Below are 24,302 nucleotides of genomic sequence, written 5' to 3' on the forward strand. Positions count from 1 at the left end.
CCTATGACTTACTATTAAAAAAAACAAACTGTAGAGTTGTCTAATTCTGAAATTTTATTGTTAATATTTTGGATTTCAGTTTGCTGTCTCTTTGTGATTTCTTGCAACCTGTTAATTTGTATTTGTCATTATGCTCTTATATAATCTTCTTAAGTTCCTCTGTTGCTTTGTCTGTGTGTTCCTTGTCTTGTTCTGCATCTTGTCTGATCTCTTGAAGAGTTCTGTATATTAATCTTTTGATTTCTACTTCTGGTAATTCCAAGGTCTTATCTTCCTCCAGGAAGTTTCTTGGTTCTTTGGTGGCTTGCTGAAGCCATCATGGGTCTGCCTGTTTATGTGACTTGATAATGACTGTTGTCTCTGAGACATGAATAATTTAGTTTTTTAATGTTTGCTTACTGTGTCCTTACTTCTTGTTTTGTTTTGATACACCCAAACAGACTGATCTTGTGACGTACTTTGATTATTGGCATCTTTGAAGCTCTCATGTTCTATCACCAGGTGGTTAGAACTGTTACTAGGCTTGTGAGCCCAGGAGTCTGTTTACTTGTGTCAATTCAGCTCAGGTATCCAGGTCATCAGTCACCAAGTGTGTAGTGCAGGCTCTCACCTACAGTCCTAGACAGACAGGGCTATGTAGAGGTGATTGGTGTAGGCTCAGGTATTTAGCTGCAGTAGGGGGTTATGTACTGAGCCAGGTAGGAGGGCTGATGGCTGCCGTGAGTGCCTGGGTAGAAAGCATGTCCCTGTTTCCTAGAGTGCATAGGTAGGTGGGTTTTGCAACCAGGCTCTGGCCCTCAATGCTGTTGGCTGTAAGGACTGGGAGGAGCCACTTATTCTCAAACCCCTGTCATGGGTGGCTAGATGGAGTGGGTGTACTCACCAGTCCTCAGGCCCCTGATGTGTGTTGGTGAGGACCCTGCTTAATGGGCAGAGCGGTGTTAAGTGTCACAAATCTGCCGCTCCTCAACTCTTGCAGTCGAAAATAGGCTTCAGGTATATACTCTATTGTGCTGTGTTAACGAGGGCCCATACAGATCTATGCAAGGGTGAAAGGCATTCAAAGTCTGTGGACCCTTTATGTCTGTGACTAGGCAAAGGGGCTGAGCCTGTCCTGAGTTCCTGTTTTAGTGGAGCTGGCAGATTATTTTTTCCCATTCTTTAATTTGTCTCCTTTCCAAAGCTGGGAGAATAGCTCGGGGTGCATGAGGGTTCCACTTCCAGCCCAGGAGGCACAGAAATCACTGAAGCCAGACTGGGACTGGAGCAGAATGAGGGGGGGTGTAGATGGGAGACAGGTATTTCCCAGAGGATGGAAGGGATTTTTTGATCCCATGTTGTAGGTTAGATGCTTGCACTTAACTTTTGCAGACTCACCGTCCCTTCTCCCTGGCTCCAGAGCCTTGTGTAGACTCTGCCTCTTGGTTTCTCAAGGAGTGGAAAAAGCTTCCTGAACACTACTGCTTGCCTCAGCTCGCGTGCACCAGCTGATCCAGCCTGCAGGGTCCTGGTCAGGTTGGATCTGGCAAATCTTTGGTGCTTCTGAACTGTCTCTCCCTTCCCATGCTGCTCAGTCCAACTCCTCAACTTTGCCTTTGATGTTCAGGAGTACTAGATTGTCATGTATAATTGATTCACTTGTTTTTTCAGGTGTTTGTTTTAAGAGGGACCACAGAAAGCACCTGACTATTCCACCATCTTGGCCCCACCTCCTGCCCTTGTTTCAAAATTGAGTTGTTTATTTTCTTATTATTGAGTTATAAGTGTTTGTCTTAGGCTGGATTCTGAAGAGAAGCAAAACCACTGAAGCATATATATATATATATATATATATATATATATATATATATATATATATATATATATATATATATATGCACACACAGAGAGAGATATATTTATAATAAAGAAATAGCTCACATGGTTGTAGAGGCTGAAAAGTCCCAAGTCAGTGGGTCAGCTGTCATGCTGGAGGCTTCACCTGACTCATGTATCTGAAGGGGCTGCTGAACCCAAGTTCAGCAGATCAGACAGCAGGCTACTGGATCAAGTCCCAGGAATTGGAGTTTAGATGATGAGCAAGCGCAGGATCCAGAGCAGGGTAAAAGCCAGAAAATTTTGCCAGAAAGCCCATTTATATTGGATGCAGGCCATACTCCCAAAGAAACTTCCTTTCAACTGATTGGCTGTTCATAGCAGATCTCATCATGGAGTAGATTATATTACATCAGTTCTCGTCATAGAGGTGATTACATCATTAAATAACTGCAAAACTACATCTTAACTGACAAACCACTGAGAATCATGGACTAGCCAAGTTGACACACAACCTTAACCATCACAGTCCACACATTGTCAATTTGGCACTTGTATACATCTCCTTAAACCATACATAATCTCTAAATAAAGACAATAATGAAGCCATACTTGCACCTAACATGATACAATTATTACATGTACAACTGAAAATGCACTAGCCCTGTTTACATCTTATATTTTATAAGTGAAAAAAAAAATTTGATGCACACATACAAGGAAGAAATGCTTACAACAATTACAATCCTCATTTCTGCAACCTGTCATGTGGTCGTAGCTGATGTTTAGAACTACCTTCTTTGATATTTAGAACTACCTTCTTTGATATTTAGAACTACCTTCTTTCATCACCCATTTCTTATTCCCTTTACCCTCAGCAAGCATCTCACCCAGCCGTGGTTCTTTGCCTGATGGGGTGACCCAAATCTTCATTCCTGAAGGGTCTGGGCTATTAGTAGTCATGTTGGAATTGGGTTGCTATACTTTTCCATTGACTTTAATCACAGTGTATGGTAATATTAAGAGGTTTTTGAAGGGATTTCCTGTATTCTAGAAATACTTTTCTTTACCCCCAATATGCAATACCAATCCAATTCCTCTTTTTAATCAGGATGAATCACAACAGGCAATATGGTAACTCCCTTCTTTACCTGTTGATCAAGAGTCATAAGCAGCTCAAAGTAGCTGGGTGGCATTATTATTGTCCAGTTCAATGGAATTAGTGATGTGTCTCCAGGTGATGGAATTCCTCCCTTTGTAACTAAGACCTCTTGACTTCAGAGCATAGGGTCATGGGGACAGAGAGCAAACCTTTTGTGAGGATCACTAAGGGTAATAGTTCCATTCCCATTTCTGCTGCTTGATTCCTGTACCCATGAATCCTGGCTATGAGAGAAAAAGCACCATATATTAGATGCTGGTTTAGAGGGTATACAGCTTCCTGGAGAACATTGCTCCAACACTTCAAGGTATTGCCACCTAGCTGACATTGCAATTGTGTCTTTATAAGGCCATTCCATTGTTCTATAAAGCCAGCTGCTTCAGGATGATGGGGAACATGATAAGACCAGTGAATTCCTTGACCATGGGCCCATCGATATACTTCATTTGCTGTGAAATTTTGATTCTGAAATTTTGTCAGATTAATTTCCTGACCTCTAGCATGCAAATGTTTTACCAGTAAGTCAAGAGTCATTGACTTCCATGCTAGGTCCAATCAGCTTAATGTCATTAATGTAATGGCCAGTGTGATGTCTTGTGGAAAGAACAGGGGGTCAAATTCCCTGTGAACTAAGTTATGACATAGGGCTGGAGAGTCGATATACCCCTGAAGTAGACCAGTGAATATGAATTGCTGACCTTGCCAGCTGAAGGAAAACTGCTTCTAGTGGTCCTTAAAAGCAGGTATGGAGACAAAGGCATTAGCCAGATCAATAGCTACATACCAGGTACCAGGAGATATGTTAATTTTCTCAAACAATGAAACCATATCTGGAATGACAGCTGCAACTGGAGTTTTTTGATAATCCACTGTCATTCTCCAAGATCCATCTTCCTTTTTTTTTTTTTTTGTACAGGCTAAATAGGCAAATTGAGTGGGGATGTGGTAGGAATCATCACCCCTGCATCCTTCAATTCCTTGATAGTGGCAGTAATCTCTGTAATCCCTCCATTAATGCAGTATTGCTTATTGTTTAATATTTTCCGAGGTAGGGGTTCTATTTGCCCTTTCTTACCTTAATAGCCCTTACTCCACATGTCAGTGATGCAATGTGGAGGTTCTGCCAGTTGCTGAGTATGTCTATTCCAAGTATGCATTCTGGAACTGTGGTAAATACTACAGGTTGGGTTCAGGGACCTACTGTGAGATGGACATGAACTAAGACTCTATTAATTAATGCCCCAACTGTCATTGATGGGCCATAGTGACATTTTGGGTCTCCTGAAATTAGCATCAGTTCAGAACTAGTATCCAGTAATCCGAAAAACTTTTATTATTCCTTTTTTCCCAATGAACAGACACTGTCATAAAAGACTGTAGATCCCTTTGGGGAATTCTGAGAGATACATTAATAGTATAAATTTTTAGAAGAATATTGGAGTCCTTCCTCAAGGAGATCTGGTTCCCCCTTCATTCAAGGGCTTGTGGTACTGTAAACAGGCTCAAATCTAGGAATCAATTGAGGGGCCATGACTCTATTCTGGTGACTTGAGTTAGACTGCTGTTCACTTGACCTAGAATTCATCCATTTATACAGATCAAGTAGTTAGTAGTAGATTTCCTGCCTGTTTCACTGTTAGGGACACCATAACTAAGTAGCCAATGCTACAAGTCCATACAAGTCAGACTATCCTAATTACTGCTTTGACTCTGCTGTCCATTACTGTAACCATGCCCACCTTGTCTTTGTCAATTGAGTGCTGCCACCTGGCCCCTACCATCACAGGGACAAATAAGCCCCATTGTAGTCCTGGTGGCATAGTGGTTAAGTGCTATGGCTGTGAACCAAAGGGTCAGCAGTTGGAATCCGCCAGGTGCTCCTTGGAAACTCTATGGGACAGTTCTACTCTGTTCTATAGGGTCACTATGAGTTGGAATGGACTCGATGGCACTGAGTTTGGTTTTTTGGTTTTGTAGTTAGGTGTCTTAATTCAGTTAGGGCAGTTCTCACTGTCAAATATGATTTACATAAAATAACAGTCATGCAGTCTTCAAGGATGCTGGGGCTCCCTTCACAAATTTGTTCTCCATTGTTGTGGTAAAAGGTGTCTTCTCTGGGCAATCCATGTGTGGGTCTGTGGTTCAAACCTGATAACCCACTCTAGCATGCCAATTTCCCTAAGTCTTTGGATACCTTCTTCTACAGTATACCAAGGAAGGTCTGGTACTTTAACTCGATTTATTGTGGACCACCACCTAATTCATGCTTCAGAGATCCAACCAAATAAACTATTTGATCCTTTCCTAACTTCTCGAGCTGAAACACTGAATGAAGAATCTGTGCTTAGTGGGCCCATATCAATAAACTCAGACCGATTCAACTTTATGTTCCTTGCACCATTATCCCAAGCCCTTAATAGTCATTTCCACACGTATTTCTCAAGTTTTTGTACATATTAGAAAATTCAAGAAGCTTTTTTTTAAGTGTAGCTTATCTCCCCCTGGGTCACGCTTTGTACTGCACTTTTTGGGGCTCACTGGTACTTAAGTCTACTTATAGGTCTAGAAGCCAAAATGGGGAGTGGGGGAGTGTTTGGAGAAAATTCAGCAATGTTTAGTAAGACCTCTGCCTCAGGTGATGACTCAGTCGCTACCCCAGGTGATATCTCAGACAAAGCCTCCTCAGGCACAGCTGGGTTAATCTCATCAGATGGGGGTGGAAGGGCTAATGATTTTGTTGGTAGGAGCTATGTAATGGAAGTTAGGGCTCAGTGTCTCCAGTTTCCTGATTATCTGTCCATATCCCCATCCCAAGTTTCAGGATCCCATTTTTTCCCAGTCAATGCCCCCACTTTAACTTCAGACATCATTTGAGTTTAGGAATTCAATTGACATTGCAATTCAGCCTCTTTTATGATAAGACTCTGGGTTTGGTTTTCAGCAATATCAGCTCTATTGCTACAATGAAGACTTTCCTTCAGGGCACAAGTGGGAACTTTGAGGTCGTTTATGTGGCACTTGAGCTTTGACTCTGAAGCCCTGAGCTCATCTTTTTCTTTCAGCACTTCATCTAGCAAAAGTAGGACTAAACAGCCAGCTTCTCAATACTTTTCATTCTAACAAAATTGTAGAAAACAAATACAATCACCCAGAGCTTTGCCTCTCACCAGTACTTGATCTATTGTGCCATCTTTACTACTCAAAGAAGAATCATCAACATCTTTAAGATTAGCCAGACTTGAGAACCAATTTAGAAAACTCATTCTGACTATTTTGTTTCTCTAGAACCACTCTCGGTACCAAATGTCTTAGGCTGGGTTTTCCAGAGAAGCAAAACCAGTGAAGTGTGTGTGTATATTTATATACACACATGCACATACAAGGAGAGAGAGAGCATTATATCAAGGAAATGGTCACACTATTGCAGAGGCTGAAGAGTCCCTAGTCCTTGTGTCGGGCATCATGCTGGAGGCACCTCCTGACTCACTTGGGCTCATGAATCCAAGATCAGCAGGTCAGATGTCAGACTGCTTGCTGAAGTATGAAGAACTGGAGTTCAGGTGCTGCTGAGCCAAATTCAGGATCCAGAGCAGAGAAAAAGCCATCCAGCTCTGCCAGAAAGTCTGTAGATATTGGATGAAGGCCATACCCCTGAGGAAACTCCCTTTCAACTGATTAGCTGCTCATAGCAGATCTCACCATGGAGGAGATTATATCAGATCTTGTCACCGAGGTGATCACATCATTACATAATTGCAAAACTACATCATACTGTCAAACCACCGAGAATCATGGCCTAGCCAAATTGACATACAACCTTAATCATCACAGCATTCTTTATTTATACTGAAAAGATTATAATGGATGTTGGGGGCCAAGATGGCTGACTAGGTAGAAGCTACCTTGGATCCCTCTTGCAACAAAGACTCGGAAAAACAAGTGAATCGATCACATACACAACCATCTAGGAATGCTGACCATCAAACACAGATTTAAGAGTTGATCTGAGTGACAGAGACTGAGAACGAGCAACCACGGGGAAGCAACGACTGTTTTTGGAGCCTGGAGCCAGCGTCCCAGTCAGAAAACCTTGACGCCGGGCTTTGGACTCAGCACAGGCTAGCTGAGCATGGCATCCTGAGATGGCGCAAACACAGAACACAGCCCTAGGCCCCAGAAGTGACCTCGGGGGAAGGCCAGCCAGTGCACGCAGGCAGCGCAGCGACGCGGCTGACAGGAGAAGTCACCAGAAGGCAGCGACTGGTTTTGGAGCCTGGGGTGCAGAGTCCCAGCCAGGGAACCTTGGCCCTGGGCTTTGGACTGGGAGCGGAGGAACTGACCATGGCTTCTGAGACAGTACAAGCATGGGACATGGGCCTGACCCTCGGGGGCAATCTCAACCCAGCCAGTGCACACAGGCTACATACCCCTCGGGAATCTCAGATAAAACAGTCATCACCAAGCAAGATAAGTAACTTTGTCTATATTCTGGGGTGCTACTGTCTCCTATTTATCTGGACCCTCCCCTCCCTTTCCCAGGCAGCTTCATTAACTTTGGAATTTCCTGAGGCAGAGAGTAAAGTGCTCTGCAGTTTTTGTTTTTTTTTTCTCTTGGTCTTTTCCTAACCCTTTCTCCTGGCCTGAGAGAAGCAGCTACAAAAAAACCCAGGGACCAAAAATCCTTCCCTTGACTTCCTGAAATTGGACTAAAAATACAGAACCAGCTCCAGCCAAGCATATGAGATCCACAGTCTTGGGCTTTTATCCCTACAGGGAACAAGGTGGCTATTATAATGCAAAGGCAATTCTGATAGGGATCTGACTGAAAGTGTTTTAGCGGATTACTGGAAAGACAAGTTTCCCAGGTCTGATATCTCTGCATATTCAACAGAGCCCTCACTGACCCACAAAGGGGAACTGAGGGCTGAAGCTCCCCCCAGACCACCTATCCTCCTGCCTTAGGGGTCTGAGGATGGTGACACCTACCAATCTGTAGAAGTACATGCATTGGGTGCCTAAGGTACAGCTGCAGAGCCCACCCACCAAAATACTTTAGGAATAGAGACACACCTACCTCACTGGCACTTGGGGGAAGGCTGTCAGCATCCTGCCCCCCCTGGAGTGTGACCCTCTGCTGCTACCAGAATCTAGTACACACAACTATCACCACTACTCCTCTAGGTGGATAGGTGACAGTCTGCACTACACACTTGGTGACCCAAAATCAGATTCTACTCAAGAACAGTGAATGGACTCTTAGGCTTATATATCTGGTAACAGCCCAAACCAGCTGGTAATAGGACATATGTGATTCAAGGGCTACAACAATCAAGGCAGCGCAATCTAGTAGCCCATCTATGTATACTGAAAGAAAACAAAACAAGATAAGACTCAGTGAGCAAATATAAAATAAATCCTTACAATATCTTATAGATGACTTGGAGACAGCAGTCGATATCAAACCATGTAAAGAAGCAGACCATGATTGCTTCTACAACTCCCCAAATTAAGAATCAAAATCTTTCCCAAATGAAGATACAATCCTGGAATTGCCAGATGCAGAATATAAAAAACTAATTTACAGAATGCTTCAAGACATCAGGGGTGACCTCAGAAATGAAATAAGGCAATTTACAGAAAAAGCCAAGGAACACACTGATAAAGCAGTTGAAGAAATCAAAAAGATTATTCAAGAACATAGTGGAAAAATTAATAAGCTGCAAGAATCCATAGAGAGACAGCATTCAGAAATCCAAAAGATTAAGAGTAAAATTACAGAATTAGACAACTCAACAGGAAGTCAGAGGAGCAGACTCGAGCAATTGGGATGCAGGGTGGGGGATCTGGAGGACCAGGGAATTGACACCAATATAGCTGAAAAAAAATCAGATAAAAGAATTAAAAAAAATGAGGAAACCCTAAGAATCATGTGGGACTCTATCAAGAAGAATAACTCGCGTATGATTGGAGTTCCAGAACAGGGAGGGATAACAGAAAATACAGAGAGAATAGTTGAAGATCTGTTGGCAGAAAACTTCCCTGACATCATGAAAGACAAAAGGATATCTATCCAAGATGCTCACTGGACCCCATATAAGATTTCTTTTTGAAAATCACCAAGACATATTATCATCAAACTTGCCAAAACCAAAGATAAAGAGAAAATTTTAAAAGCAGCCAGAGATAAAAGAAAGGTCTCCGACAAAGGAGAATCGATAAGAATAAGTTCAGACTACTCAGCAGAAACCATGCAGTCAAGAAGGCAATGGGATGACATATATAGAGCACTGAAGGAGAAAAACTGCCAGCTAAGGATCATATATCCAGCAAAACTCTCTCTCAAATATGGAGGTGAAATTAAAACATTTACAGATAAACACAAGCTTAGAGAATTTGCAAAAAGCAAACCAAAGCTACAAGAAATACAAAAGGAAATTGGTCAGAAAATCAATAACATCAGATACCAGCAAAACACAAGGTCACAGAACAGAACATCCTGATATCAACTCAAATGGGGAAATCACAAAAACAAATTAAGATTAATTTAAAAAGGAAAACAATGCTCAAAACAGGGAATCATTGAAGTCATTATGTAAAAGTTCACAATAATCAAAAAGAGGGACTAAATACAGGAGGCATAGAACTGTCATATGGAGAGAAAATATTTACCCCTATTTTTCTAAGTAAAAACCTAACTTGTATCGTCCTATATCACCTTAGGTGATATAGGACGATACAAGTTAGGTTTTTACTTAGAAAAATAGGGGTAAATAATAAGGTAACCACAAAGAGGTCTAACAATTCCATAACTCAAAATAAAAACCAAGAAAAACATAATGACTCAGCAAACATAAATTCAACTACTATGAAAATGAGGAACACACAATTTACAAAGAAAAACATCTCAGCACAAAAAAGTAAGTGGAAAAATGAAATTGTTAACAACACACACAAAAAGGCATCAAAATGACAGCACTAAACACATACTTATCCATAATTATGCTGAATGTAAATGGACTAAATGCACCAATAAAGAGACAGAGAGTCTCAGACTGGATAAAGAAACACGATCCGTCTATATGCTGCCTACAAGAGACACACCTTAGACTTAGAGACACAAACAAACTAAAACTCAAAGGATGGAAAAAAATATATCAAGGAAACAACAATCAAAAAAGAAGAGGAGTAGCAATATTAATTTCTGACAAAATAGACTTTAAAGTTAAATCCACCACAAAGGATATAGAAGGACACTACATAATGATTAAAGGGACAATTGACCAGGAAGATACAAACAACCGTATTAAATATTTATGCACCCAATGACAGGGCTGTGAGATACATAAAACAAACTTTAAACAGAACTGAAAAGTGAGATAGATGCCTCCACAATTATACTAGGAGACTTCAACATACCACTTTCAGAGAAGGATAGGACTTCCAGTAAGAAGCTCAATAGAGACACGGAAGACCTAACTGCTACAATCAACCAACTTGACCTCATAGACTTATACAGAACACTCCACCCAAAAGCTGTAAATTATACTTTTTTCTAGTGCACATGGAACATTCTCTAGAATAGACCACATATTAAGTCATAAAACAAACCTTTGCAGAATCCAAAACATCAAAATATTACAAAGCATCTTCTCAGACCACAAGGCCGTAAAGTGGAAATCAACAACAGAAAAATCAGGGAAAAGAAATCAAATACTTGGAAAATGAACAATACCCTGCTCAAAAAAGACTGGGTTATAGAAGACATTAAGGAGGGAATAAAGAAATTCATAGAATGTAACGAGAATGAAAACACTTCCTATGAAAACCTCTGGGACACAGCAAAAGCAGTGCTCAGAGGTCAATTTATATCGATAAATGCACACATACATAAAGAAGAAAGAGCCAAAATCAGAGAACTGTCCCTACAACTTGAACAAATAGAAAGCAAGCAAAAAAAGAATCCATCAGGCACCAGAAGAAAACAAATAATAAAAATTAGAGCTGAACTAAATGAATTAGAGAACAGAAAAACAATTGAAAGAATTAACAAAGCCAAAAGCTGGTACTTTGAAAAAATTAACAAAATTGATAAACCATTGGCCAGACTGACAAAAGAAATACGGGAAAGGAAACAAATAACCCAAATAAGAAACAAGATGGGCCATATCGCAACAGACCCAACTAAAATTAAAAGAATCATATCAGATTATTACTAAAAATTGTACTCTAACAAATTTGCAAACCTAGAAGAAATGGATGAATTCCTAGAAAAACACTACCTACCTAAACTAACACAATCAGAAGTAGAACAACTAAATAGACCCATAACAAATAAAGAGATGGAAAAGGTAATCAAAAAAGTCCCAACAAAAAAAAAGCCCTGGCCCGGATGGTTTTACTTCAGATACAACCAAACTTTCAGGGAAGAGTTAACACCACTACTACTAAAGGTATTTCAAAGCATAGAAAATAATGGACTACTACCTAACTCATTGTATGAAGCCACCATATCCCTGATACCAAAACCAGGTAAAAAAAAAAAAAAAGACACCACAAAAAAAGAAAATTACAGGCCTATATCCCTCATAAATATAGATGCAAAAATCCTCAACAAAATTCTAGCCAATAGAATTTAACAACATATCAAAAAAATAATCCACCACGACCAAGTGCAATTTATACCAGGTATGCAAGGCTGGTTTAATATTAGAAAAACCATTAATGTAATCCACCATATAAATAAAACAAAAGACAAAAACCACATCATCTTATCAACTGTTGCAGAAAAGGCATTTGACAAAGTCCAACACCCATTTATGATAAAAACTCTCAGCAAAATGGGAATTGAAGGAAAATTCCTCAACATAATAAAGGGCATCTATACAAAGCCAACAACCAGCATCACCCTAAATGGAGAGAGCCTGAAAGCATTTCCGGGAACCAGACAAGGATGCCCTTTATCACCACTCTTATTCAACATTGTGCTAGAGGTCCTAGCCAGAGCAATTAGGCTAGACAAAGAAATAAAGGGCATCCGGATTGGCAAGGAAGAAGTCAAATTTTCTCTATTTGCAGATGACATGATCTTATACACAGAAAACCCTAAGGAATCCTCCAGAGAACTACTGAAACTAATAGAAGAGTTCAGCAGAATCTCAGGTTATAAGATAAACATACAAAAATCACTTGGATTCCTCTACATCAACAAAAAGAACATCGAAGAGGAAATCACCAAATCAATACCATTCACAGTAGCCCCCAAGAAGATAAAATACTTAGGAATAAATCTTACCAAAGATGTAAAAGACCTATACAAAGAAAACTACAAAGTACTAGTGCAAGAAACTAAAAAGGACCTACTTAAGTGGAAAAACATACCTTGCTCATGGATAGGAAGACTTAACATAATAAAAATGTTTATTCTACCGAAAGCCATCTATACATACAATGCACTTCCGATTCAAATTCCAATGACATTTTTTAATGTGATGGAGAAACCAATCACCAACTTCGTATGGAAGGGAAAGAAGCCCCGGATAAGTAAAACATCACCGAGACAGAAGAAGAAAAGTGGGAGGCCTCACTCTACCTGATTTTAGAACCTATTATACAGCCACAGTAGTCAAAACAGCCTGGTACTGGTACAACAACAGGCACATAGACCAGTGGAACAGAATTGAGAACCCAGATATAAATCCATCCACATATGAGCAGCTGATATTTGACAAAGGCCCAGCAACAGTTAATTGGGGAAAAGATAGTCTTTTGAACAAATGGTGCTGGCATAACTGGATATCCGTTTGCAAAGACATGAAACAGGACCCATACCTCACACCATGCACAAAAACTAACTCCAAGTGGCTCAAAGACCTAAACAGAAAGACTAAAACGATAAAGATCATGGAAGAAAAAATAGGGACAACTTTAGGAGCCCTAATGCAAGGCATAAAGAGAATATAAAATATTACCAAAAATGATGAAGAGAAACCAGATAACTGGGAGCTCCTAAAAACCAAACACCTATGCTCATCTAAAGACTTCACCAAAACAGTAAAAAGTCCACCTACAGATTGGGAAAAAATTTTCAGCTATGACATCTCCGACCAGCGCCTGATCTCTAAAATCCATATGATTCTGTCAAAACTCAACCATAAAAAGACAAACAACCCAGTCAAGAAGTGGGGAAAGGATATGAACACGCACTTCACTAAAGAAGATATTCAGGCAGCTAACAGATACGTGAGAAAATGCTCTCGATCATTAGCCATTAGAGAAATGTAAATTAAAACTAAGATGACAATGGGATACAGACCCCAAATTCTCATAAAAAGACCATACTTAATGGTATGACTGCGACTAGAGGTATCCCGGAGGCAATTCTCCCCAGACCTTCTGATGGCACAGGACAGGAACCATCCCCGAAGACAAATCATCAGGCATGAAAAGGACTGGTCAGCAGTGGGGGGGGGGGGGGGAGACGCTGATGAAGAGTGAGCTAATTAAATCAGGTGGACACTGGAGAGTGTGTTGGCAACTCTTGACTGGAGGTGGGATGGGAAGATAGAGAGAGAGGGAAGACAGCAAAATTGGCATGAAACGAGAGACTGAAAGGGCTCACTCAATAGGGGGAGAGCAAGTGGGAGAAGGGAGTAAGATGTATGTAAACTTACATGTGACAGACTGATTGGAATGGTAAATGTTCACTTGAAGCTTAATAAAAATTAATAAAAAAATAAAATAAATAAATATTCCATATCAGGGACAAAAAAAAAACTAAGATGAGATTACATCTCACTCCAACAAGGCTGGCATTAATCCAAAAAACACAAAATAATGAAGGTTGGAGAGGCTGCGGAGAGATTGGAACTTTTATACACTGCTGGTGGGAATGTAAAATGGTACAACCACTTTGGAAATCTATCTGGCGTTTTCCTAAAAAGTTAGAAATAGAACTACCATACAACCCAGAAATCCCACTCCTTGGAATATATCCTAGAGAAATAAGAGCCTTTACATGAACAGATATATGCACACCCATATTTATTGCAGCTCTGTTTACAATAGCAAAAAGCTGGAAGCAACCAAGGTGTCCATCAACGGATGAATGGGTAAATAAATTATGATATACTCACACAATGGAATACTACACATCAATAAAGAACAGTGAGGAATCTGTGAAACATTTCATAACATGGAGGAACCTGGAAGGCATTATGCTGAGTGAAATTAGTCAGATGAAAAAGGACAATATTGTATAAGACCACTATTATAAGAATTTGAGAAATAGTATAAACTGAGAAGAACACATACTTTTGTGGTTATGGGGGGGGAGGGAGGGAGGGTGGGAGAGGGTTATTTACTGATTAGTTAGTAGATAAGAACTACTTTAGGTGAAGGGAAGGACAATACTCAATACACAGAAGGTCAGCTCAACTGGACTGGACCAAAAGCAAAGAAGTTTCCTGGATAAACTGAATGCTTCAAAGGTCAGCGGAGCAAAGGCGGGGGTTTGGGGACTATGGGTTAAGGGAACTTCTAAGTCAATTGGCAAAATAATTCTATTATGAAAACATTCTGCACCCCACTTTGAAGTGTGGCGTCTGGGGTCTTAAATGTTAACAAGCAGCCATCTAAGATGCATCAATTGGTCTCAACCCACCCAAAGGAGAATGAAAATCACCAAGGTCACAGGATAACTATGAGCCCAAGAGACAGAAAGGGCCACATGAACCAGAGACTTACATCATCTTGTTACCAGAAGAACTAGATGGTGCCGGGCCACAACCGATGACTGCCCTGACAGGGAGCACAACAGAGAACCCCTGAGGGAGCAGGAGAGCAGTGGGATGCAGACCCCAAATTCTCATAAAAAGACCAGACTTTATGGTCTGACTGAGACTAGAAGAATCCCGGTGGTCATGGTCCCCAGACCTTCTGTTGGCCCAGGACAATAACCATTACCGAGGATAACTCATCAGACATGGAAGGGACTGGTCAATGGGTTAGAGAGAGATGCTGATGAAGAGTGAGCTGCTTGTATCATGTGGACACTTGAGACTGTGTTGGCATCTCCTGTCTGGAGGGGAGATGGGAGGGTAGAGAGGGTTAGAAACTGGCAAAATCGTCAGGAGAGACTGGAAGGAGTGAGCAGGCTGACTCATTAGGGGGAGAGTAAGTGGGAGTATGGAGTAAAGTGTATATAAGCTTATATGTGACAGACTGACTTGATTTGTAAACTTTCACTTAAAAAATTTGTAAACTTTCACTTAAAGCACAGTAAAAATTAAAAAAAAAAAAAAGATTATCATGTATATACTTTGCAAATGTTTTCTCCCAGTCTGTGGCTTGAGTTTTCACTTTTTTTTTGTAATGTGTTTTTCAAAAAACTAAAGCTTTTAATTTTGAGGAAGCTGAATTTATCTTTTTTTTTTTCCTTGTGGTTTATGCTTTTTGTATCCCACTTTTGCCTATTCCAAGCGCATAGAGTTGTTTCTTCTATGTTTTCTTTTATGGATTTTAGAGTTTGATTTATATTTGTATTTAGGCTTATGATCTATTTTATTTAATCTTTTTGGTGTGTGGTACAAGATAAGGGTTGTGGTGCATTTTTTTTCCCCATAAGGTTGTCCAATTGTTCCAGCATCATTTGTTGGACTATATTTTACCTCATTGAATTGTGTGACTTGTTGGTTAAAAATCAATTGGTCATGCATGTGTGGGCGTATTTCTGGATTCTAAATTTTATTCTGTTGATCCTTTGTCTGTCCTTAAGCCAATAACAAACTTTCTGGATTATTTCGCTTTATAGTAAGTATTAAGGTTAGCTGTGAGATTCCTCCAACTTTATTCTTTTTCTTCAAAATTGTTTTGGTTATTCTAAGGTCTTTTGCTTTTTTGTGTAAATATTAGAATTAGTTTGTTAATCTCCCCACAAAAGTCTACAAAGATTCTTATTGAGTTTGCATTAAATCTATAGATAAATTTGGGAAGAAACTTACGAAATTGAGTTTTCTAATCCATGAGCATGTTATATTTATCCATACCTTTATGCTTTCTTTAACTTATCTTTGGGAACTTTCATCATATATTTTGCACGTATTTGTTTGAACTATACCTAAATAAGACAGTTTTATTCAAATAATACACACCTTCTATGTTTGTGTGCCAACTGCATCCTCTCTTCTTGAGGTGTTTTCGTAAGTGCCACTATGCCAATTTGTTTTACATGTTGCTGTAAAATATTAGTTAAACGTGGTTACAAAAATACCTGAAGGGGGGAGGGCATAGTTGGGAAGCAAATGTAGAAGGCATGTGTTATTTGCATTAAAATAATATGATATTTAATGACAGTCTACTCTCATAAAGATTACAGCCTTGGAAACCTTATGGGGCAGTTCTATTCTGTCCTATAGAGTCATTATGAGTCGGAATCAACTAGATGGCAATTTTTTTTATATAGTAATTTTTTTTTTAACATTCAATTTCCAATTGTTTGTTGCTAGTTTCTGGAAATGCAGTTGAGGTGTCCCTCAACTCCAGCTGTCTTTTCATCTTCTCATTCACCGAAGGTACCTTCTCTCTGGTCCTTTACAAGGGTGAATGATACTCCATTCTTGTTCCTTGGAAGGGTGATTAGAAAACTTTTCTGGTATCAGTCTGTGTGTCAAATAGAGAAGTTGACAGCAGATATCTTGCTTTAATTTGGGGGTTTTCTTACCAGTGAAAACAAATATTCAGTTTAAAGAAAACTCTGATAAAATCACACCAGCCACTTTTCTTTTACACAAATTTGCAAATTCTTTCTTTCCTATTCAAAGCCAGGCTTACTAACTTTGAACCTCAAAAGATACGAGTAGGTAGAGGGGCAGAGACTATCTTATGAACTGATACACTTTGATCTCAGTAAAGGGGAAGGCAAGGTTCAATCATTGTGTTAAGATTAGCCAATGATTGATCTGTATTTATCCCTCCTCTTTTCTTTATAAGCCTCATTGTACCTAGCTTCTTCAAGCTATTTGCTTTTTCTGGAATCAAAATGACTTCCCTGTATGCATATACAATAACTACTCAGAATACACCTTATGTTCAAATTTCTGTGAGTTTTGATTATTTTTAAGAGTTTGGAGTCAGAAGTGGGAATCAGAGGAAAAATGCTGACTGCCCCATTTTGTGGTGAGAGATCAAACATGCGGTACCAAACGTGGGCCTCTTGCATTTATTTGCTTCCTCATTATGACTGGAGAACATGGTAAAAATCTGCTGGGCTTGGGTTCTGGCCCTTTTGTGTTGAAGCCCTTGAGTTTATATCTGAGCAGTTATGGAAGTCCTTTTCCTTGGTAAGTAACCCTTTCATGTTGTCTGTTTGGGCCACTGAGTTCCCACCTGCTCTGTCCTTTTCTTTCCACTTTGGGGAATTTCTGTTTGGCACTTGGGCTTTGTAGGGAGTTTTTCCACTTGCGTTATCTGAATACTTTCCTTGGACTGGTTTCAAAAGATATTGAACTGAGTTCAATAAAAAATGTCAGATTTCATCTGGGAGAAGCCTCAGAAAATATTTGTTCTGGTGTGAACACAAAGAAAATAATACTTGCTTCTGATTGGATGCAAGGGTTATGTGTGCCAGTTTGGACACAGGGTTATTTGCCCTAGTTTTGGGTAAGAGTTCTCAGACTGGATCCAAGGGCTATCGCTGGTAATTGTAAAATGGATCAACCTGACAGAAACAGCTTGGAATTGCATAGCTACTTTTGCGTCTGTGTGTTGCCTTGTTTTGTTCTGTTTTAAGAGTGTCATATTGTTGTTGATTGTCATAAAATGGAAAATCTTAACGTAGAACACAGGCTAGACCCTGTGAGCCTGTTGTTTGAGCTGACTCCAGAGACCTAGTGAATATGTGATTCTTACCCAAGATGACTTCCACTTGGATGAAATTTGTGATGGGTCACCTAAAAAAGGTGGTTGGAATTTTGTCTTGAGGACTTCAGTTTTGACCTACAGTCTGTGGTGTTTTTTTCTCTGTGAACTGTCATGAGGTTGCTCTAAGCCTTAGTTCCAAGAAAAACTGCTTTTTATGTTTGTCTTATGATTGGGACTTTCAGTAGCTACTCAGAGAAATTTTGATACAGATTAGTTCATTTGAAAAGTACACCGAAAAAAAAGGATGGATCATTTATTTTGACTGGTATAACAAGGCCTCAAAAGATAAAAATTGTTCTAAATTTACTTGTCTAAAAAGTTTTTTTAAATGTGCAGAAGAAAGGGTTATGAAAATGGAATATTTTCTGGCTCTGGATGGTATTATCAAATTAGATAATAATATTCCTTCATAGAGCTTTATTCTGACTGGTTTAATGATAAATAAGTTCTTATATAAATTTAGCAGTCCTAGTATTTCTTTTTAATAATCCTAGCAATTAATAAAAATGAATTTCTTCTGACAAAGATTTTTACGTTTTGTTCTATGTCAACCTTAAAAGCAATTTCTTTCTCTCTTTTTTTTTTATAATTTTTTATTGTGCTTTAAGTGAAAGTTTACAAATCAAGTCAGTCTCTCACACAAAAACCCATATACACCTTGCTACACACTCCCAATTACTCTCCCCCTAATGAGACAGCCCGTTCTCTCCCTCCACTCTCACTTTTCATGTCCATTTCGCCAGCTTCTAAGCCTCTCCACACTCTCATCTCCCCCCCAGGCAGGAGATGCCAACATAATCTCAAGTGTCCACCTGATCCAAGAAGCTCACTCCTCACCAGCATCCCTTTCCAACCCACTGTCTAGTCCAATCCATGTCTGAAGAGTTGGCTTCAGGAGTGGTTCCTGTCCTGGGCCAACAGAAGGTCTGGGGGCCATGACCACCGGGTCCTTCTAGTTTCAGTCAGACCATTAAGTCTGGTCTTATGAGAATTTGGGGTCTGCATCCCACTGGTCTCCTGCTCCCTCAGGGGTTCTCTGTTGTGTTCCCTGTCAGGGCAGTCATCAGTTGTAGCCGGGCACCATCTAGTTCTTCTGGTCTCAAGATGTAGTCTCTGGTTCATGTGGCCCTTTCTGTCTCTTGGGCTTGTAATATTGCCTTGTGTCCTTGTTGTTCTTTATTCTCCTTTGATCCAGGTGAGTTGAGACCAATTGTTAAATCTTAGATGGCTGCTTGCTAGCGTTTAAGACCCCAGACACCCCGTCTTCAAAGTGGGAAGCAGAATGTTTTCATAATAGATTTTATTACGCCAATTGACTTAGATGTCCCTGAAACCATGGTCCCCAGATCCCTGCCCCTGCTACACTGGCCTTCGAAGCATTCAGTTTATTCTGGAAACTTCTTTGCTTTTGGTTTAGTCCAGTTGTGCTGACTCCCCTGTATTGTGTGCTGTCTTTCCCTCACCTAAAGTAGTTCTTATCTACTATCTAATTAGTGAATGCCCCCTCCCACCCTCCCTCCCTGCCCCCTCTCGTAACCACAAAAGAATGTTTTTTTCTCAGTTTAAACTATTTCTCAAGTTCTTATAATAGTGGTTTTATACAATATTTGTTCTTTTGCAACTGACTAATTTCACTCAGCATAATGCCTTCCAGGTTCCTCCACGTTATGAAATGTTTCACAGATTCCTCACTGTTCTTTATCGCTGCGTAGTATTCCATTGTGTGAATATACCATAATTTATTTATCCCTGCATCCATTGATGGACACCTTGGTCGCTTCCATCTTTTTGCTATTGTAAACAGTGCTGCAATAAACAAGGGAGTGCATATATCTGTTCATGTAAAGGCTCTTATTTCTCTAGGATATATTCCAAGGAGTGGGATTGCTGAATCATATGGTGCTTCTATGTCTCTAAAAGCAGTTTCTTAAAAAGCAAAATCTTCCTAAGTAACTTAACCTAGATATTATATGAAATGTGTTGTATTTAGAAAAATAGCAATTTTGTCTTGAAATGAAATAAAGAAAAAAAATTGATTTATTTGAAAATAGCCTAAACAATTTAAATGTCTTTGTCTTTCAAAATACCTAGGCCAAACTGAACATATGTAAATGAACTGAGATTGCAGGAAATCTTCTTGACTGGGCAGAAGGTGGGGGTGGCAGAATCCGGCCTCCTTGTCCCCGCCCTCAGGACTGCAGCTTTGCAGCCCCTGGAGAGTTTTTGAAGAAAGGACCCCTCCCAACCAGGTCCAGATCCTAAAAAAATTAAAATCACGATTAAAAAAAATCCATCACCTCCCTCAGTTTTCTCTGTGTAATAGAACTAAATTACATTTCTTAAAAGTTATGGTATTAGTTAGGGACTGAGACTACTGAGAAGAAACAGTTTCAGAGAAATACAAATGTGTGCATGCTTCTTCTTCTTCTTCTTTTTTTTTTTTTAAGGAAAAAGGGTTAGTTTTGTTTCCCAAAAGCAATGTTTGCTTTATTTTATTTATTTGTTTTCTCCAAACACCTTTGCACTCCTCAAACATTGGGACATAGAAGAGTTTGTGAGAGAATTGGCTTGAGGGATAACTATCCATACTAACCATATTAGAAATTAGAATTGACAATAGATGGGTGGTAACTTTGGTGAGGGGTAAGAAGTACACAATACTGGGGAAGGCAGCACAACTTGACCAAGGCAAAGTCATGGAAGCTTCATAGACACATCCAAACTCCCTGAGGGACCGAGGTACTGGGCTGAAGGCTGGGGACCATGGTGTAGGGGGACATCAAGCTCAATTGGCATAACATAGTTTCTAAAGAAAATGTTCCATATCTTACTTTGTTGAGTAGTGTCTGGCATCTTAAAAGGCTGTGAGCAGCCATCTAAGATATTCCACTGGTTCTACCCCACCTGATGCAAGGAAGAATGAAGAAAAGCAAAGGCACAAGGGAAAGATTAGTCCAAAGGACTAATGGGCTACTACTACCACAGCCTCCACCAGACTGAGTTCAGAACAATTAGATGATGCCCAGCTACCACCACTGACTGCTCTGACAGGGATCACAATACAGGGTCCTGGACAGAGCTGGAGAAAAATGGAGAACAAAATTCAAACTCACAAAAAAAGACCAGACTTACTGGCTTGACAGAGACTGGAGAAACCCTGAGAGTATGACTCCTGGACACCCTTTTAACTCAGTACTGAAGTCAATCTTGAGGTCTCTCTTCAGCTAAAGATTAGACAGGCCGGTAAAAAAAAAAAAGAGAGACTAAATGGGCACACCAGCCCAGGGGCAAAGTTGAGAAGGCTGAGGGAGACAGGAAAGCTGGTAATTGGGAACCCAAGGTTGGGAAAGGGAGAGTATTGTGTGGGGTCAGCAACCAATGTCACAAAACAATATGTGTATTGTTTAATGAGAAACTCATTTGCTCTGTAAAACTTCATCTAAACCACAATTAAAAACAAAGAAAAAAAAAGAAATTAAAATTGAGGAGTGTTTAATTAAAATGCTCATTTACTACATGATTTGGAGATTGCAAGAGTGAATACATTGCCTGCTGATAACCTCTTGATATTGTGAAATTAGTTCTGACCTCGCAGACTTTCCGAGGTCAGACCTAAAGTAAACTATGTGCTTCTTCCTGAATGTAAGAACATACCCAAAGACAAAACATGGAAAATTTTTATTTGCCTTGGTTTATAACACCTGAGTCTGAAAAGCTATGAAATACTTTAAAATCTTAACAAAATCTGCTCGGTTTTGATGGTCTTGCTTACTTGGTTTACTGTTTAATACCTTCACCTATAATATGAGGAGTTTTTTCTTTTTTTTTTTTCCCCTCCTGTGTCATCTGTCTAGGAGGCAAAGTTTCTGTGTCTCTGAGTTTATGTTAACTTTTATGCCCTTGACTAAGAAACCAAGCCACATGGCTTTGAAAAAATCTGTTTTTTCTTTTTCTTTTAAAATCTTTGGTTAAATAACTATTGATTAATGATGACCTATGAACTCCTGACAACTTTGAAACTTCATGAAAAGCCACAAAAGGATTTGTTCTTGCTTTGAAAGAAAAAAGTGCTAGAAAAAATACAATAATGAGGCTGATTTAAAGTGTTATGAGTTGCATGAAACGTGGTGAAATTAGGGGAAGTGTCCATTTTTTTGGGGGGAGGTTAGAATTTTAGGTGTCAGCATCTTCTCTTATATTTTGCCTATAAGACAGCAAGAGCATAATATCATCAGTCATAAATTAGTTTTTTTTTATTATTAACTTGGTTGCAACTTTATACTTAAATTTAAATCTAGTGGCATCAATGTCAAAGGAGTTTCAACTGAGGGTTTACTCTGATTATCTCTAGGAGATTCATTAATATTAAGATGTTTAGAAACTTGATTCTGTTATATTCTTGGTATACGCTAACTATGTGCTTTATAGTCATGTTATGTTATGTCTCAGGATTACTATAAGTTACATATAAAGTTTTTTATCATTAAGGATTATAGTCATCCATTTTCAAAAATTAGAAAGTAAGGTTGATCACTGTTTAGAGATATTTTGTCTAAAGTTTTATTTTGGGCTGATCTTTGCTTTGCATTATTTTTGTAATGAATTCTCATCAGGTCTTTTCATTTGTATGAATTATTATTAGTAATAAATTAACCATGGCTATTTTTAATTTTTAGTATTTATTATCTGCAGATAATTCTTATTTAATGTCCTGAAAGATGCCTTCAATAAACCACATGCCAGAGTTTTTCACAAAAAAAACAAAACCCAAAACCAAACCTATTGCTGCCAAGCTGATTCCAACTCATAGAGACCCTATAAGACAGAGTAGAACTGCCCTATAGGATTTTCAGGGAACGGCTGATGAATTCAAATTGCCAACCCCTTGGTCAGTAGCCAAGCTCTCAACCACTGAGCCACCAGGGCTCCTTTTCACCACAAAACAAAACAAAACAAACAAACCCGTTGCCACTGAGTCAATTCCTACTCATAGTGACCCTATAGGACAGAGTAGGACTACCCCATAAGGTTTTCAAGGAGTAGCTGGTGGATTTGAATGGCAGACCTTTTGATTAGCGTCTTTTAACCACTGCACCACCAGGGCTCCGTTTCACAAAAACGGACCCATAAAAAGTACTATGCCAAGTATTTGGACATGGACTTCTTTAAATGGCACTGTTACACCACTGGAATGAATCAAGACTTCCAGATTTCTTATGGAGAAGTTGATAAATTCATGACTGCTGATCCAGGATAAATGGAATAGAAATTAATTACGGGATTGAGTGGACTAAAAGATCATTTGGGGTCTTATGTGGGGGGTTATTACTGATGTTTTAGTGTTCTGTTTTCTGGATATATCATTTTCTCTTTTCTCTTAAACTGTCACATAATAATTTAACCGACTATATTTATGCAAACAAAGATGAAACATCATTTAATCCTTCCAGAATTGGAAAGCTATTAATGAGTCTTCTTATTTTTATGGCAATATAGTTATTTGCATAAATTGAATAAGAATCTGTCCCTCTTGTTATCAGGGCGTAATTGGAAATCTAAGGTATATAACGAAGCTTTGACTAGAATGTCATATTTGGGAATGATGCTCAGAGAACCAGGTACGACCATAACTTCCATGAAGTCAGTTTATATGATGAATTAACCAATTTTGCTGCACCTATATAAATAATAAAGGAAACCCTGGTGACGTAGTGGTTAAGTGCTACAGCTGCTAACCAAAATGTTGGCAGTTCGAATCTGCCAGGTGCTTCTTGGAAACTCTACTGGGCAGTTCTACTTTGTCCTATAGGGTTGCTATGAGTTGGAATCGATTCGACGGCAGTGGATTTGGTTTTTTTGGTTATATAAATAAAACATAGCCAATCTGTTCTTGATTTGATAGTAGTTTAGTCAATTATTTGATGGCCTTCAGTCTTAATCTCTCTCATATTTCCAAATTTTCTTTTTGGGAAATAGATTATGTATAGATAAGGTGGTAAGGTGGAGGGTCAGTGAAAAAGAAGACCCTAACCAAGATGGATTGACACAGTGGCTGCAACAATGGGCTCAAGCATAACAGTGATTGTGAGGATGGTACAGGACTGAGCAGTGTTTTGTTCTGTTGTACATTGGGTCACTACGAGTTGAAACTGACTCGATGGCACCTCACAACATATAAAAATAATGAATTGCCATATTTAAAATCAAGAAAAATTTTGCTTTGAGATTGTCTTTTCATTGACAGGAGCGTGACTGTAGAGAGAAATTTTATGTTTCGATAGGAAATTATTGCAAGCTCTCGTGGGCTATAGAATTCTGTTTTATGTTCACTGTCTTTGAGAAGCCACAGACAACTAGTGAATTTATTTTCTATAGGTTACAGTTGTTCTTCTTACATAGTTTATGTTGT

This window comes from Elephas maximus, chromosome 6, assembly GCF_024166365.1.
Source record: "Elephas maximus indicus isolate mEleMax1 chromosome 6, mEleMax1 primary haplotype, whole genome shotgun sequence".
Lineage (NCBI taxonomy): Eukaryota > Metazoa > Chordata > Mammalia > Proboscidea > Elephantidae > Elephas > Elephas maximus.